This window comes from Lepidochelys olivacea (assembly GCF_965140295.1).
Source record: "Lepidochelys olivacea isolate rLepOli2 genome assembly, chromosome: 1".
Taxonomy (NCBI): domain Eukaryota; kingdom Metazoa; phylum Chordata; order Testudines; family Cheloniidae; genus Lepidochelys; species Lepidochelys olivacea.
This window is the reverse complement of record NC_140411.1, coordinates 68,839,194-68,856,935: the sequence shown is the minus strand read 5'-3', so window position 1 is coordinate 68,856,935 and position 17,742 is coordinate 68,839,194.

The window sequence follows — 17,742 nt, the reverse complement described above, 5'->3', positions numbered from 1 at the left end:
TGGCACCTTAGAGACTAACCAATTTATTTGAGCATAAGCTTTCGTGAGCTACAGCTCACTTCATCAGATGCATGCTGTGGAAAGTATAGAAGATCTTTTTATACACACAAAGCATGAAAAAATGGGTGTTTACCACTACAAAAGGTTTTCTCTCCCCCCACAAACCCACTCTCCTGCTGGTAATAGCTTATCTAAAGTGATCACTCTCCTTACAATGTGTATGATAATCAAGCTGGGCCATTTCCAGCACAAATCCAGGTTTTCTCCCCCCCCCCACACACAAACCCACTCTCCTGTTGGTAATAGCTTATCTAAAGTAAGGAGAGTGATCACTTTAGATAAACTATTACCAACAGGAGAGTGGGTTTGGGGGGGGGGAGAGAAAACCTGGATTTGTGCTGAAAATGGCCCAACTTGATTATCATACACATTGTAAGGAGAGTGATCACTTTAGATAAGCTATTACCAGCAGGAGAGTGGGGAGAGAGAAAACCTTTTGTAGTGGTAAACACCCATTTTTTCATGCTTTGTGTGTATAAAAAGATCTTCTATATTTTCCACAGCATGCATCCGATGAAGTGAGCTGTAGCTCACGAAAGCTTATGCTCAAATAAATTGGTTAGTCTCTAAGGTGCCACAAGTACTCCTTTTCTTTTATCCCAGTCCACTGGAGAGAAGTGTCTTGGCACTGAACTGTTGAAGTTCTGGAATCACAATGGCTGATCTTGATAATTCACCTAAATCCACAGTTCCCTCCCCTTTAGGATGCTGTGTAGGAGAGGACTGGCAAAGGGTATCTAAGCAAATATGACAGTGTACTTCTTGCTTGTTGCTAGTTAACTGTATTCAACATTCTTGTGTGTGGTATGTTCTTTTGCTAGGAACCAGTGCTCCCAAAAATCAGGTGTGCCTCTTGGAATGTGAAGGGATTAAATAATCTGATTAAACCAGGAAAAAATATTCAGTGCTGAAAAGAGATAAGATGCTCCAGGAAACACACTTGACAGAGACTGAGGCTGCTAAACTTCAGAGACTGGGTTGAGACTCCCTAGCAGTGGAAATCCAAGCTCTTGATGAGGTGTATGCTCTGGCCCCTTTCCTGGAGAAACTATGGACCCTTGCAATTTAAGATATGAGATCAACAAGCTCCATACACAGAGAGCATAACTGTGTTTTGGGATATATCCCATCATCTCTCCAACTCATGGAAAGCTTAGTTTTCTAGAGTAGCCAAATGACTTATATTGCTTAGATGGAAGAGCAGACTGACTCCAGGGAAGCTTGGCACATGAGCTTGGCTGATCTGGAAGCTAAAGAAGGGGTAACATTTCAAAGAGACACCTCAGGCAAATTTGAAAAGATTTGGTTTGACTTTTTAGAAATCTTTGATTAATTTGTAGTGGATGGAAAATGAAATGTTGTTCTCCTTTCCCTTCCCTTCCCTTTCCTGTCCTTTCCTTTCTGTCTTTTTTTGCTCCCCTTATTTTTTGGGGGAGAGAATCAATAAAATATAAATAATAAAAATAAAAAAGATGTGGAAGTCACATGGCTTGAAGAAACATTTAGGGCTGTCAAATGATTAAAAATAATTGCAATTAATCGCGAGATTTAATAAGATAGTTGAGATTAATCAAAGTTTTGATTGCACTGTTAAACAATAATAGAATACTAACTTAATTTTTTTATAAATACTTTTGGATTTTTTTTACATTTTCAAATGTATTGATTACAATTGCAACACAGAATACAAAGTGCACAGAGCTCCCTTTATATTACTATTTTTGATCACAAATATTTGCATTGTAAAAATATAAACAAAAGCAACAGTATTTTTTCAGTTCACCTCATACAAGTACTGCAGTGCAATCTCTTTATCATGCAAGTGCAAGTTATAAATGTAGATTTTTTTTACATAACTGCATTCAAAAACAAAATAATGTAAAACTTTAGAGTCTACAAGTTGAAGCATGAAGGGGCATACAAATGTTTAGCATATCTAGCATTTAAATACCTTGAACACCAACTACAACAGGGCCATGCTTTCACTTTCAGTGACATTGTAAATAAGAAGCAGGCAGCATTAGCTCCCATAAATGTAAATAAATTTGTCTGTCTTGTTTGCCCAAAGCTGGCAATGGATGACAGGGGATGGATCATTTGATGATTATCTGTTCTGTTCATTTCCTCTGAAGCACCTGGGATTGACCCCTGTCAGAAGAGGGTACACTGGACTAGATTGACGTTTAGTCTGTCCCAGTATGGCCATTCTTATGTTCTAATGTTCTGTTCTTTTGTCTTAGCGATTGTCTGAACAAGAAGTAGGTCTGAGTGGACTTGTATGAGGTGAACTGAAAAATATGACTTTTTTATAGTGCAAATATTTGTATAAAGAGAGCACAGTACACTCTGTATTCTATGTTGTCATTGAAATCAATATATTTGAAAATGTAGAAAAACATCCAAAAATATTTATAATAAATGTAAATTGGTATTCTATTATTGTTTAACAGCGCAATTAAAACTGGCATTAATCATGACTATTTTTTAACCTAGTTAACTTGTTTTGCATTAATTGCATTCATTAACTGCTATTAATTGACAGCCCTAGAAACAATACATATTTTGGCTCACTTCCAGACCAGCTGTTTTCTACAGGGTCCGCTTGGTGCTCCTTGTATTCTCAGCATCTCTGTTGCATTGGAATCTATTCTCACTGAAAGAACTTGGGAAGCAGATACAATAGACCTCAGCTAGTATACATTGGCATAGTTCCACTGAAATCAATGGAACTATGCCAGTTTACACCAGCTGAGGCTCTGGCCTTTATTTTTTACTGGTAGAGCATGAGACATGAATTGGATAATATCACATTACATATTACTGAGAGCTGAAATGAAACTTTGAGAATTGACCTATATTGATCACCAGACTACCATATGAAGGCCACTTAATGTTCCTTTAGGAAGCAAGTGACCCAAGCTATTTCACATCTCTACTCTAGAATATACTGATCTAATATCCTCCACTTAAAACCCCTAACAATCCCAACATTTTATTTATTGCACAGTATTAGCAAGGTTTTACAGCCTACAAAAGTATTTCTTCCCAGAAAGCGATCAATACATTTGCTCAGCACGAATGCACATAGAGTTGCCTTTTGCAGTTGGTTTTATTATATTTTTTTAATGTTTAAAGTGATGCAAGTGCCTTTCAAAATTCTGACCTCAAGGTGGCAGATGACAACATGTAGCAGGGTTTTCACCATGATTTTTGCTGACAGAAACCAGGGCTGACCCTTGGCACAGGGCCTTTGGTGGCAGTCTGCCAGTACTCGGAGGTCATTTATGGCAACATAAGGTGGGCAGAGCCTCCTTTCAAAGAGATCGTTACTATTATGTGCCTGCTTTGAGGAACTATTTCAAGGATCTTTAGACATTTTATATGGCACATTTATTAATGTAAGTGACATGGCTGTCATCTATGCAAAGAAGTGTGTCTTTTCTCTTGCTTCATAATATCACCCATGAAGTTTCATCCAGAAGACATGTGCTGACTGGTGGATACCTTGCTGAATTCAGGCCATCATTTCCTGGAAGCTTAACTGAATGTTTCTTGCTTCAAGGAGTTTTCCATCCTTTGTACAGATAATATCAATCTGTTTTGGACTGGATTGGATGCTTCTCTGGAGTAGATCTGTGTCTAGCAGTGACAAATGCAACATTGTTCTGGGTTGAATTTCTTCTGTTTTTGCTCACTGAGGTATCAAATGTGTACTTTGGGGTGCTTCTGGCTACTGCTTGTAAGTTGGATTCATGCCCTTCATAGCTGGTAAAATCACATGTAGCCAGATTAGTTCCATATCTGCAGCATTTGATGTCATTTACCAGGAGGTTAACTCACCTGCAGATTCTGTCCGTGTGGATGGGATCACATTGCACTAGTTCTCTTCTTTCCTTTAGGAAGTTATCAGATGGTGATATGGGGGTTCATCTAGTACCCAAAAATCTTCCCTATGCAGATTCCTGCAGAGTTGTATTCTGTCCCCATCTCTTGTGCAATGTGAGTGTGAGACTACTGGGGAAGCTCATGAGTAGAGCTGGGCAAATAACTGATTTTTAGGTCTGCTGGCAATTCCAAAAAGAAAAAAAACTCTGATTCAGATTGAAGTGGTTCTGAAAAAAATGGTGAATCAAAAAAGTCAACAAAAAATTAGTTTCCTGTTGAATGAAACATTTTGGTCGATGCACTTCTTCACAGGCAGGCAAAGGAAATGAAGGGTTACGTTCACAAAATGACTGGTGCGGGTTGCTGCCCCACCTTTATCATTTTTATCCCAGGGGTTAGGGCTCTCACCTTGGATCTGGGAGACCCAGGTTCAGTTCCCCCCTCTGCTTACTGTGGAACAGGGATTTGAATGTGTGTCTCCCAGAGTACAAAAGAGTGCCCTAGCCACTGGGTTATGGGATAGCCTGGTATGTCTGTCTGTTGAAGCTGTTCCACTGAGAATAAATAATTAAAGAGTTATTGGACAAGGAAAATTTACTTGTATCTCGCAGGGGAATGCCCTAACCGACAAGCTACAATGTGTTCTGGTTTGGGGCTCTCTCAAGCTTTTCTGTTGAAGCTGTTCCACTTTGTATAAAATACTTTAACAGTCACTGGCCAGAGAGAGAAATTGAGTCTGACTTTAAAATGAAGTGTTTAGAGCCCTCACGGGACAGGGCGACACCTATGTTCTTGTCCTTGCTCCACATCAGGGAGAAGGGGAAATTAACTCCTGGTCCAGGTGAGTGCCATAACCATTGGGCTATACAAGCTATCAAATGGACAGCTAGAGTAATTGATGCTGCTATTTTACAAATGGCGCCTAAGTCCCAAAAACCTTGGGCAGAAAATATTTGGCAAATTTGTGTCTAAGTGACAGATCGTTTCAAGTTGACCACAACTGCCTTTTTCATTGAATAAACTATTTATCTGAAAAATTTCCCCCAGCTCTTGTTGTGAGGCACTGTGGGCTGCACTGGCATTGGTATGTATACAGCAGAGCTTTACATCCTTTTCTTTTCCTTTTTTTTTTTTCATGCAAGCCATCTGGTTCAGTGGCCAGAAGGACCTTCTTTCATTTGCAGTTAGAAATGCTTATAACCACCTCAAACTTAAATAAAGCCAACAGCTTTGCAGATATATTTCGGCTTGTTACAGCTTTATCACAGAACATAATAGGTCTCCATAATATGTTGCTGTGCATGGTTCCTTAAGAGTTTTGTATTTTAGAGCTGATTACCTCAGAATCTGCCCCTTTACTAAAATTAAAATACCTAACTTGCTAGTACTCCTGCTACTTTAGAGAAGCAGCAAATTTCGTTTTTCATTCTGTTTATTGACCACTTTCTCTTGAACTTTTTTCATATGCCCACTTATTGACATTCTAACTCACATGATTAATGGGCTACTGTTGCTGCAAAATACAATAACTAGGACTGTGTTTGCACTAGAATGTCTGATTACATTGGCCCCAAACTGTGGCCCTTGTGTGCAGGTTACTGGCACTCATGGACAAATAAGGCATAACACATGATTTACTAGATGATGCATTTTGAATCTTTTTCTGTCTACAGAACTCAAATTTTTATGTGAAATTACTTAGCAGATAATTCCCAAGAATAATTCTCATTCTGTTGGTTGGGGTGTGAGCAGTTCATTTTGAGTATTTGAAATTCAGGCTGTTTTGATCAAACACACAATGTTGGATTCAATGAATAGAACTCTTTCATTCAAGTTTCTAGTTATTACAAATTTTCTGCTCCAGAGTGGGTATTTAAGGGTTTCCCATATCCTGGGCTAAATTTGATGGCAGGGACACCTCCTCTGGATATGTTGTGAATCAAGCCCTTTAAAAATGCCTAGAAACAAAATATTTTGGGTTGAACTAAACGTTTTGTTGCACCTGAAATTCACTTTTTGTTAACATTTTTGATTTGCCAGATTTGGGTATTTGCGGGGACAAGGGAATGGTTCAGAACTGCCAGCAAAGAAAAGAATAGATTATTCACCCAGCTCTAATTCCTGCCAGTAACCTTGTTTCCCAGAGTAAACACAAATTTGAACTCTGTTGGCCCCATTCACCACAGTGCTCCAGCTGCTTTGCAGTACACAAGCACTCAATTAAAGCACATGTAAACTTGGCTTAGCCAAGCAGTTAAACTTTAGTTAAGGCTGCCTTGCCTCTCTACAGCAACCAGAGAGTACTACTGAATCTGTCCCAATACAAGGATAAACATGGTGAAAAAACAAATTTACTTCTGTACTTGAATACATATTTTCAGACACTTCTTTGCAGAGTTTTGATTGAATTGTAAAGATCTGATGCTAGCACATACAGTTGGTCAAGTTACCTTTCCAGCACCTTACTGAATAAATTACAAACTGAAGTCAACTAAAACAGATTTCCTTGCATTTTTAATGCTGAAATGTGTCACTTTGGATAGTTTCACTTTTAGCTACAATGCACTTGTTTTAAGGAACTCATCATTGCCTATTGATAGTTACTACTTGCAAAAGTCAGTGTGTTTATAACACATTGTAAATGTTTATCTATCCCTCCCTCTATACTCTCGAGAAGCCAGTATTGCCAGGCATGGCTGTCCTGTTCCGTCTGTGCAGTATTTTGAATGTATGAAATTAAGAAATAGAAATGGATTTTCAAATCCATCTTCAAAGTAGACTTGACACTTCACAAATATTGCGGGCTTGAAAATTAAAGAAATAGCAAAATCTTAATGTGTAAGTTCAAGACTATATTTACTAGCTTTTCCTAGCCCTTCATAATATACTCCGTGCTCAAAACAATGTCCTTGAGAGTGAAGCAATGTGATCATCATTGGTATAATGAAGTTCAGTGCACAATGGTCTTTTGTTCAGAAAATAGCTCAAGTATGAAAATGCACAACTACATAAGGAGGTGGGAGTTATGGGAGGTGGGAAGCTATTAGAGTTCTAATGCCTGTTCTTATCATGGACAGAAATCAGTGTTATATACTTCCTTATCAGAGAGAGTTAGGTTTGCTAATTAGTGATCTGTGGTGTTAGATTGTGGTTTTGCTGTGATGCTTTTGCCTGGGAACAACTGGGGTGCATATTGAATTATACTCAATTTAGAAAGAAATTCAAGTGGAGGAGTATGGAGATAGGATTAATGTGAGTGGTCTGTTGATTCTGTTATTAATAATGAAGTACTTAGCACACCTATGACATTGTATAAATGGTAATAAGGAAGAATAAGAACACTTGCTGTGTATAATGCTTTATTTGTTCAAAATGCAGTACAGAGAATAATTAACCCTTACAGCCCCATGTGGTAGATAGGTATTATTATCCCACTTCACAGATGAGATACAGACATGTTAAATAATTTCCTGAGTCTATTTGGTGAATCTGGTGGCAGAGCCAGTGTCAGGAGTCCCTGATTCCCAGTCCCAAATGCAGTGCAAATATAGGCCCTGATCATTCAATGAGCTCTTTGTGGGTGGGCACTTGCACCTGAGTGGACCCCCACTGAAATCAGTGAAGCTTTCCCTGCACAGAACTCATTACAGGATTGGGGCTTAGAAGTGGTAGAACTCTTTGCTCATGAAGGCCCCGATTCAGTACAGAAAGTAAGCACATGAGTAACTTTAAGCAAGTGAGTAGTTCCATTGCATTGTGCACTCAGACCATGCTGAACTGGGGTTGAGAATGACAGTGGGCATTCACCTTTAGTGTTTACACAGTAAAATCTTACCCACAATTTTGATGCACTTCTTCAACACAGAACAACGGTGGATCATGAAAGAGAAGTACATATTTCAGGGTTCACCACATCAAGTGCAACACAGAAGGTCTTCAGTCTTTCTTGTATAAGATAAAACAGTAAAATTAAGAAGGAAACAAATCTTTGCATTGGTCCCTCACACCAAAGTATTAGCAAGTCTCAGAAGCTGAAGAGCTACTGTGAACTGACTACCATTGTACTAGTATACTTATCTAAGGAAATATCAGAGTGAATTGGACTTCTTAGGTTGTAATAAATGTAGTATTTCAAGTATGATTCAAGGCAAATCTTTGACCTATGCTAATTTCATGTTAAGTATTGTTGTTGGTACTAAATATTTTTAAAAGGTGCTGTAACATAAAGGAAATGCCAGATTTGGGTGATTGCAGTGTTGATTTTGATTACAATGATTTGAGACTTTTATTCTTTTTGGCTGTTTAGTTTTGTCCATTTAACAGATGTGGAAAATATGATGGACATGAATATGACTTTATTGAGATAAAATGCTTTCTTTCTCTCTTTCTTTCTCTCTCTCCTTGAAAGAGACATGATTACTGCTTCAAGGCAAGGTTCACTTCCTTTTGTAATGAAACAAGACCACAAACAATAGCAACTCTGAGATATTACTCACAATTAATACATGCTCATTATAACTTTCTGATTGCTCCCTTTGGGTGGGCAGACAGGCAGGAAAGCAGGTAAGTGGCTGTTTTTAAAACTAATGACAAGGCTGCTTTGTTAATTAGCCAGCAGGGGGTGGCCAATTTCCTATCTCCCTATAAACCAGATACTGGGTATCCTTTCTGTGACATGTACAGCCTCTGATGTATTGAAGATTTGGAGAGTTATGGGTTTCTGAATTAGGAGGTTTCATATAGCAAGTTAATATACCGCTGCTGTTGCATTTAATATCCCATTAAAAATCCTCTTTTGTTTTGTAACAAGGCAAAAAGATCTGAGTATCATTAAGGTCACTAAAATGAGAGGTTTACTTTGTATTGTATTTCAGCATATACTTCACCTTTTATCACAGCAGAACTAAAGGCACACTCTCAGGAAACATTAATGTGAAGTATGACTGTTCCATTTCTGAATAAAAATCTAAAACATTTATAGAATGAACAACAATTTCATACAGATGCACCATTTCCATTTATGCACACTACATGTTATCAGTCATTCCATTCTTTTGTGTCAAGTACTTTTTTCACTCTTTCAGAATAGGCTCCTTAGAGTGGGTAAAACGATTAAAGGTTGCCATGGCTTTTTCCCACTCAAATCAAGGACACTACATTTAAAACTTACCAATCAGGAGGTTGGAAGAAAGTCTCCTCCTTTGATTTGTCAACACAGGAGGCATGTTTTGAATTGAAAAAGAATATGTCATTTTACAAAGAGAGATTAGCATTGAGTCCACAGTGTAAACAGCTTGGATGGAAAAAAGGAAGCTGATTAGCAATTCAAGCATTATCTTTTCTGAAAAGAAACCGATGGCCAACGAGTCCTGGCATTCCTCACCTTTTGTTGACCATCTGTATCTATGAGCTTCCCAACAGAGATCCAACGCACTTGGGGACAGAAGAGCAGAAGGGCATAGCCTCCTCTACAAGAGAAAGACACCAAAAGCCACGCTGAATCCCATCAATTAAAATTCAGTAGTCCTGCAGGAGCTGCCCATTAGAGTGTTGAGGGTGCACAGATGCCGCTATTACAAGCATGACACCCGTAATTAGGCACCAAAAGTAGGAGGACTTTGTAGCCTATTTAACAAAGATATGGTCTCTCTGTTCTGGCATAAACTTTGCCATAACTTTAATTGCAGTAGATTTTTACCTACACTGGTCAAAAGAAATATTGCCTTTCCTTTTATAACTGCTAGGACCGTTACTTTCTAATTAGGTTTAAGACACATAACAAAATAGATGAGATTACTGCACGGGGGAAAATGCTGTGCTATTAGTTATGATAGATGTCTATACTTAGTCAAGAAAAATTAAAGGCCAATTTATTCTTTTACATTTTCATGTTGGCTGTCACTGCAGACTGATGACTTGTCTTTTGAGAGCGTCTGTAGTGCTTCAAAATAAATAAAAAGACAGCTATCTACACGTGAGTTGCTGGTAAGGGCTTTTTAGCTACCTTTAGGCCTGTTTTCTAAAAGTCTCACAAGTGCAGTAAATCTTTGCTTTGGGGTTTTTCTCTCTCTTTGAATTGGGGAGAAGAGAAGATGGCATTTGTCTAACAAACAGCAGTACTTTCAAATAAATATCTCATCAATCTTTGTTCTTTTCTTTGCATTCCTTACATAGTTTACCTTTCCTGAACCACTGCATATTCCTTGAATTGTGCCTATTCTATGACTACCCGCAGTTTGAGCACTATTCTGAGCATTATGGTCTCTCAAATTTCACTTCACGCTCTTATTTTTGCATTTATTGAAATCGTATGGATTTTTGTTTTAAATCTCAACGCTAACATGCGTGAGGAACCACGAATTAGAAGGCAGATGGAATGATCACCAGCATGTTCTACTCTGTTTGTCCATGGAAAGCCAGATGAAAAAGATCAGCAAATTAGATGCATAAGTTCATTTCCACTGTGCTAAATCTTACACGCCTAGGAATGGGACACTAAAAAATACAGGAAATATTTTGAGTCCTGTTGCTAGAGTGGTAGTGGAAGTTGGCCAGAAATATTACTGTTAGACCAGGAAGACTGGAACCCACAGAGCGCCAGGTTGGTCTGTAGGTTTGTGGGGTGGATTTCTGAAACAATCTCAGTAAGAAGCCATTCAAAATACTTCTACTCTGCTATCATTAGTACCACACATTTTATTTCAGCACATTCAACTAAAGAGAAATACAATCACTGTAGGGGCTTGTGTACACGGAAGTTAATCCGGAATAAGTCTGGGTGTGAATTTAAAGCAAATTAACTGTTCTTGTTTAATTCTATGTGTGGATGTTCTTATTTTGGAATAGTAGTGCTTTACTTTAGCTTAATCATAAACTAATTCATAATAAGGCACTTCCAGAATAAGAGCATTAACACCTGGAGTTAATCAGGAATAGTTAATCAGGAATAACTCCTTCTGTAGACAATTGTGATAGGGTTTATCTCCCATCACCTATTAAACAAGGGATTAAGAGCCAAATATTTACACAATTGATTGATTGCTTGCTTCTTGGCTAGAAGGGGTAGAGCTGGGGAGGATCAATAGGCACTTGGCCCTTTTAAGGAAGCTGAGGGAACTTAGAAGGGGGGAGGTTGTAGAGAAGGCAGGACTTTTGTAGGGGGAGAACTAAAGGGAGGCTGTGTTAAGTACAATCTGTGGGGAAAGCGGCACAAGGGGATTTGAAGATAGGAAATGGCTCAGGGAAACAATGGACTGTCTGAAGAAGCAGACCTAGCTACTTAATATGAGGTTCCTGGGTCCTGGATAATCTAGACAAAGATGGCATTTTTGACACCTGTAACTGTCATATGAAAATGAAAGTGAAAAATACTAAGCTTGATTCAAACCTGCTGGTGGAAGAGGCTGTGCCCTTGTGGTAACAGTGCTTGCTACATCTCAGGGGGCCTCTTTTGGGGGAGAGCAGCTTTTCTTTGCAATTGGGGCTCAGTAGAAACCTTGGTAGCAGAGGGTATTTGGGGCTGTGTTTAATCATGATGGCCCATGGGAGAGGTGGCCACATCAGTGCTCTGTCTACTTTTGGCGCTATCTGACCAGACATTTTATAGCTGTCTTGCACCAGTGCAATATCGCTCTGGATGGCTTTTCCATCACTATTAGCTGTACAGTCTAGGCTCTGTTTTTAGAAACCAACATAATGTGGGTTGAAGCAAGCTGCTTATTGTTGATAAAAAAAAAAAAAACAATTCTCATGGTGCAGACTCATATGTGCAAAGGGACCAGAAACCTACCCGGGGCTAGGAAATGCTCTGTGAATTACAAGCTTAGTAATTTCAGACAAAATGTCCGCTAGATAGAATGGGATTTGTTGTTCCCACTAAATATGGAGAGGGCCTAGATCAATAGCCCTAGGTCACTGGGAAATCCTGTGGCTCTTGAGCCACATGTGGAGGACAGGAGTATTTATGTGCCACTTTACTCATCAGTTCTCCACTAGAGCAGCATTCCTTCCTCAGGAGCTTGCTCCAAGGGCTTCCTACCAACTTTTGCTCCAACAGCCCTCAGAAGGAATGTGAAAGGGGAATCAGCATAATCTAATGTTGATGGGGTTGTAATTTACTTATACATTTAATTTAGTGGCAATTTCTATACATGTTACACCAAGGTATTTACTATTTCATCACTTAATTCAATATTTGGAGCCTGGATTATCACAATGTGCAAACCTCCTTTGGGTTGAATGTGATTGGTATTGTGGACAAAATCTGGCTGTGAGCTCTTTTCTGCTGATACCTTTATTTATGCAGTTAGCTCTAGTGGAAATTAAAAAAAAAAAAGCCTCGCCAAGCCTCCTCTAAAAGTTAAGAAACAGTTATGTGCAAAATTACACTTTGATTGAAGTGCAAAAGTTCAAAGCAAAAAACCAGCTAAATATATAGTGGAGAAAATAGCCTACATTCCTTAGTAATGAAAAATGTCAATTTATCACACACTGTATTCTTCTAGTTTGACTTCCATTTTTTCTAAAAGAAAATTATAGGTATATTTCATAGAGGCATAAAGAACTACTGAAGGCTCATTGTAAGCAGTAGCCATGCATGTAAAATGTAAAGAAAGAGGAACTGGGTTTAAATAACTGGAGACACCAATATCAGAAATCAATTAAACTAATTGCAACTGACCACAGGTAGCTTGTTGTAATCATAAATATTACAATATAAGCCAAATGAAACAAAGAAATAGTAGTGAGAAACATACACAGTAAAATTGTCACTCCAGCGACAGGTCTAATCATTTTTCTCACATAGATCAAAAATATAATGCTTGACTATAAAGAAAATATAGTATGTTACTTGTGCACTGAATGCAAATAATATAAATTATAAATAAACTGCAAAATTATGGGAGGGTTTATTCTGCCATTGAAAATCTGTCGAACACAAATGTGTGCTGCTGCTATTAACATGAATACACATAGCCATTAAAAAGAAACTTTTAAAAGGAGGTATTATTGGATCCATAACACAATTATAAATCTTTTTTAACTTCAAGTCATACAGACTCTTTTTCTATTATAAACTATTTAATTTTGTATTTTGTATTAGGTTAAATTTTTCTTTGACAGTACGCTTATTGATATCTTTGTCCACCTTTCTCTATAATGTACCTCTTTTTAAAGTAGTGCGTACTTTTCATGCGCCAGGCATCCAAGATGTAGTGACTTCCATTCAAACATCAACTTTACTAATTTATTGTACAGTGGTATCTGAGATATCACAGTGTTGCTTCCTATTTGAAGTAGGATATAATCATGTTCAAGTGTGATAATGTGGTGTACACTAACTTTTTAATCGTGACCACTGTGATACACGAATAAATATATTTTCTTAAAGTAATTTTACTTCCAAAAAAAAGAGTATAGGAAAAATGAACCCAACTAGTTAAGCTTCCTGGGCCTGAGCCAACATCCAATAAAGTAATTAAATTCTTGTTAGCTTCACTGTGTTGATCGAGCTTTATTCAGGGGAAGTGTTAGGAACCCTTTAAATTCATAGACATTTCACAGAAAGGGCCTTCAGACTGTCTGAAGGAACTAATGGACCCGCTGCCCTGCATGGTACTGACTCCCCCAGGCTCATTGTTGCTGATGCCAGCCTGCATGTCAACAACATCGTATCACCCAGACTCCACCTGTGTGGAAAACAAACCATTTCTGGTCCCACACATCCAGGCAGATGCAAGCTGGACCTGGTCTCTAGATTAGATCACTGGGGATATCAGCTGCCTAACTGACGTGGTCAGATCATCATGTAACCCATCCAGAGATCATGGTTTTCCCTCCATCTGAAGGAAGCAACAAACTGGGGTTGGCTGTGAATCCTTTATATGATTGGTATTGGTGGTATTGTAACAAGGCCAGGGTGTTGTCATGCTGGTGGAGCGTAATCATCTACTGTCCGCTGCCACGCTTCCACTGCACCCTGCTCAAAAAGATTACATAATTCATCAACAAAATACATCACTTCACTTTTCTGTGTACACTGTGCACTTCTCTAAGTATACTACATAACTGAGGAATCAGCATAAGAAATCTCTGCAGGGCTATACCACCACTATAATGGAAGCAAAGAATCTTTTCATCCATCATCACAGCTGCAAAATTGTGATCAGTGGAACTATTCCATAGAGTGATCTGGCTAATCACTCTGGACTATATAATCTGAACTCAGACCCATTCAATGGCAACTCTGCAGAGTTTTCAGCCAACTTTGCTGAAAAGTTTAGCTGAATGTGAGAGGAACTTGCTGAGGCTACTTTAATCGTTCTATTACCCCCTGCCAGTGTTTGGGCCCACCAGGGAGTTGAAGAAGCCACTGTAACTAATAGAGCCATATCCTTCTAAACAGAAGAGAGGCAGCACAGAACAACTTTGCCAGCTATTAATGGAAATAAATAAATAAAATGATCAGTGCATCTCTAAGAAGTGACAGGTTTCAGAGTAGCAGCCGTGTTAGTCCGTATTCACAAAAAGAAAAGGAGGACTTGTGACACCTTAGAGACTAACAAATTTATTTGAGCATAAGCTTTCGTGAGCTGCAGCTCAGTCCACTGAATGCATCTGATGAAGTGAGCTGTAGCTCACGAAAGCTTATGCTCAAATAAATTTTGTTAGTCTCTAAGGTGCCACAAGTACTCCTTTTCTTTTTTCTCAGAAGTGAATCTGCTTACCATCCCTGAAAAAGACCTCCCTCTACCCACACCTCAAAAAGCCAGCGTTCGACTGAGATGACCTCAGCAACTATACTATCTTACATCTCCATCTTCCATGAGAGGTCTATAAAATCTTGACTGGTGTGGAGAAAGTGAATCAGGAAATGTTATTTGCGCCTTCATATAACACAAAAAGAAAAGGAGTACTCTGAAACCTTTCATATAACACAAGAACTTTTCCCCATTTTCATTCTAGGCTGGTTTTGGGGGGAGAGGCTAAGGCCCTGTTTCTGCCCCCAATTCATCCTTTCCCATCCCCTACGGGGCGATATGCAGCATAGGGGTGCACAGAAAGAACAGTTTCTTCATTTCCCAAGCTCAAGGATTATAACTGAACAGGGCACCTGGAAGTAAGAAGGGAGCATAGAAAAGAGGCTCATTGCACTGTCCACCCCGCACAGCCACACTAGGTCTAGAAATAATCTCCCTTCTAATAAGGATTTAGTCCACAGGTTCCTTAAAGAGAGATATCTAGGGGAGGGGTGGCCAATGAGTTTTCTCTCTCCCCTCAATATATCCCTTTAAGGAACTGATGGACTAAATCCTCATTAGGGGAGATGGATAACTCATTGGGCATTTTGTAACTACTTCTGCTGAGACCCTTGTCAAACAGGTGCCCTATGCTATGCTGTAAAAGAGTAAGGCATGAACTCATTGTGTTCTCCAGCAGTAGGGAATTCCATAGCCAGAGGCCCTTTGCCAAGCACAATGAATGGGATGCTGTTGGCTGAACCAAATGCCTCTGGTAACAGACAAGTGTTTGGTGATTTTTATCACACATTCTAAGACTATGATTTTCAAAAACACTCAACAGTGGCCTAATTGTGCTCCAATTTGAAAAGCCATCCCATACTCCCATGTTAAAATTGCCATTGACTTCAGTGGAAGTAGTGTTAAGTCAGTCCTAAGCATTTTGAAAATCCCACCCTACAGCTTTAGTCTTCCTGTCTAGACCTGTGGGAAAATATTTTTCAAAGGCAAAGAGGTCACATAAGCACACAATTGTCATTGAAAGTCAATGAGAGCTGACCGCTCTGGGTGTCTGAAAATATCTCCATGATGACCATGTTTTAATTACCATGAGTAAGCTGTTTGTTCACCCTGTGTTATGCCTATTGCTTATACTTGCTTCTTACAGGACAAAATGGTATATAATGGTTGTTTGGTAGACGGGTAGAATGAAAGGAGTCCCAATGTAGGCACTTCACAATGTAATTCCATACATACCACATGCATTTTTATTCCATATCAACTACCTTGATGTCAAAGGGCATCCTCACCCAGACATGCTGCAAAAGTCTAGCCCATGAGAAAAACAAGCAAACAAGCCACCAAAGCATAAAAAAATCAAGAGTTTAGAGTCTTCTTTCTTTTACCACAATTTGCAGGTTTGGATTTGGATTTGGATTTAGATTTCTACATAACCATCTTCCTCTGGAGCTATGTTTTATTATTGCACTGTCATTGTTTAAAAAAATTGTTTATTGTCTAATGCAAAATATTATGTTCCTTAATAGGTTTTTGTTATGGCTGCTGTTAGGGGAAAAAAACCTTGATGGAATTAGACAACAAACTGGGTAAATAATGTACCATGTAGGTGACTTAGCACATACAACATGTGATTTAAATTTTAAATTTATCGCCTGCTATAAAAGAGAAACATATTAAAAATAATTTCTTCCTCTGATCATTTATTTATCCATTGCCCACTCAAATGGAAGAGAAATCAGTAGATAAATATGCCCCTTTATGATCTAGAGCTGCGTAAACAATCAGTCCTCTCATTTCCAAGAGTTGTTGCAGCAGATTTTCTGGATTCGTTTTCCTTGTATTCTAATTTCAGCAAGTCTTTGCAAAGTTCACTGAGGTTCATTAGCTTATCTGAAGAAAATGTGACTGGTACTTTTGAGACCGCTTTTCTCTGTGACTTTTCTAATTAAATCCCTTCCATCAGATGAAAAACTGCCCTTTTTACTTGACAAACATTTGTTCTAATTTGGCCTTGGTTGGTTTCTCAGTACTTTTACTTCACCCTCCCCCCACCCTATGCACTGGCATCTGTTAGTCACAGGATCACACTGGCTGACATTTACTCTGAATGTGTTTGCTTATTAAAATATTTCAGTGTTAGACAAGCTTATCTGTTGAAAAATACAATAAAGTTCCAGTATATTGGGTGACTAAATTTCTAGTGCTTCAGTGCACAACTTTTAATGTATGTATTTAAAGACATAAAATTATATTAATCTTCCTTAGAAGGTTGTTTTTGAAAGCCAATAATCAAACGTTAGGTGGGAAGTCCGAATCCATAACAAGGAAGTACATTCTATATATGAGAGGCTGCAGTCTTATACGGAAGGCATGTCTCCCGTGATATCAGTGTTCTCAAAAAATGTCAGTTTCAAGATCTCTATATTGCCCTGAATTATCATGTTGCACTGGGGGCGGGAAGGGAGAAAGTTCAAGAAAAGTTTAATCAAAACTCTTTTTCACAAACTTCAAAAAATCCTGGTAAAAGCTTCCAGAGGTCAGGCAGATTGCTGAATAATTTCTTCAGGGACACACTTTTCTCCTTACATAAAATAATGCTATGTAAGTTTAAGTGCTTACTAAGGAACCAGCAGTCTGGGCTTTCAGTTTTCACATTGGACTATGGGAAGATATGTTCAGTCAGTGACAAGAATTGCTGTGTACAGTTTATGCTGCTATTCTTTAACACTCTCCAGTGACATTAGCTTGCCAGCCCTGTAGTCTGTAAGTAATAGGTTGCAAAAGCAGCTGAAATTGACAAGTGCTTAGCCTAGAGCATGGATTGAATGTAATTCATAGGGTTTCTGAGTTAATTTCCAATACCTATTTCATCAAGGCAGAGTGATAGATGGCTGCCAGCATCTTCTGGCTTTATCTGTAAATCCCTATGTCTTTTACGGCCATCATTCTGTGGGGGGTTTTTTTCCGTGGGTTTTGGGGTTTTTTTACATTCCTTGCCTTGCTTTTGCTCCTCCCCATTTCCATAACTCCAAATGGA